The sequence below is a fragment of the Solanum verrucosum genome, unplaced genomic scaffold (genome assembly GCF_900185275.1).
Source record: "Solanum verrucosum unplaced genomic scaffold, falcon-dt-bn FXZP01000872.1, whole genome shotgun sequence".
NCBI lineage: Eukaryota > Viridiplantae > Streptophyta > Magnoliopsida > Solanales > Solanaceae > Solanum > Solanum verrucosum.
Genome location: NW_026019792.1, coordinates 284 through 1721, shown reverse-complemented (window position 1 = coordinate 1721; position 1438 = coordinate 284). Strand labels below are relative to the sequence as shown.

Here is a 1438-nt window from a genome sequence, read left to right as displayed (position 1 = left end):
CGACCAGCTTGCACGCAGGGGTGGAGCCACCTTGTTCCACTTCCTCATTATAAAAGACTAAAGGCTGCAAGTGGATATACAAAGTAAAGTTTAACTCAGAATTTCATTCATGTTTTTCAGTAAATATCTGCATATACTTGTATTGGGATACTTATTAATTGATTGGGTGTTAACACAATTCAAACGCGAATCAACAGGAATATGGAAGTGTAGTTCATCGAACTCTCAATTTGAACAATGGAAGCAGAGGTTTATCCATATAGCAATACAAATTAATGCTATATGAAATGAAAGAAAAAGAGCAAACAGAGATATGCATCACTGTTGGTAATGTTCAAATTGACATAAATACACAATTTAGAAATAGAATCGCGAGTGATTCAAACACTTCACTTTTCGTGGCAGGAATAAGAGACTATTATCTGCAGCTGACGCTGATTACCTTCTTGGTGAATGAAGTTGTGCAACTCAAGTTGCCGAAGCAATCTGATGCTCTAAATGGAGAAGTCTCTCTAGATGACCAAGCTGGTAATCAATGTCATACTGCAGATAATAGTCCTCTTATTCCTTCAACAGGCCAAGACAACTCCATTAGCTCTCTTGTTCACTCCCCCTGGTCTGATTACGGGGCTATTACATCTTTGAATCGTAGCTTTCGCTTAATAATAAGGAGTGTGGAAGTTTACAGACTGTGTCATCAACATGGGGTGGTTGAACATTGCGTTTAGTTTTTCTTGCTATCTACTTGAATGGGAAATTGTTTTATCCCAGTCATTGTCATTGATGCATGTACCATCAGTGAATCCTAATGAATGCTTTGTGTTCTCAGATGAGGAGTCTTTTGCAGTTAGGACAGAGCTTCTTGTGTTTGGAAAGGAGATTTTGTCCATATCATTTATCGTTACGGTATAAACACTTGGTCATCTAGAATGCAAATGAATGCACCAAGGTATTTGTTTGGCTTTGCCAGTTTTGGGGAGATTGTCATTCTAGCTGGTGGTTGTGACTCACGGGGTAATTTACTTAGAACAGTAGAACTATACAATTCTGAGACTGGAACATGCAAGATTTTACGAAGCATGAAAAAGCGGTGTATAGATGTGTTCTGAGGTATTTATGGATAGAAAGTTTATTATTTTTTCTATGTTGTCTTTAAAGTTTTGATGATTCAACAAACTTTGGACCTGATCCCAGACGAACCTGAGAGTTTCGTACTTGTAAAAAAGATAAGTTTCCAAGAGTTGCAGCCTGCTGTGATTGGTGCACATCTTTTGGCAGAACAACAGACTCTCATCCAATGAGAGTGCTCCAAGGATTTGTGTTCATCTTATATTTAGTCTTTTCTTCAACACAAAAAATAGTGGCTATATTATTAGCTTCTTGACAGACCCTTTGCTTGGGTAAAATAATTAAACCATGCAGTCTAAGAAACTACGTT

General features: G+C 37.7%; 1 pseudogene; it reads left to right on the top strand.

Annotated features, from left to right (window-relative positions):
• The first annotated feature begins 287 nt into the window (after positions 1 to 287).
• LOC125812460 (F-box/kelch-repeat protein At1g74510-like) lies at positions 288 to 1127 on the top strand (annotated as a pseudogene).
• Positions 1128 to 1438: the final 311 nt, after the last annotated feature.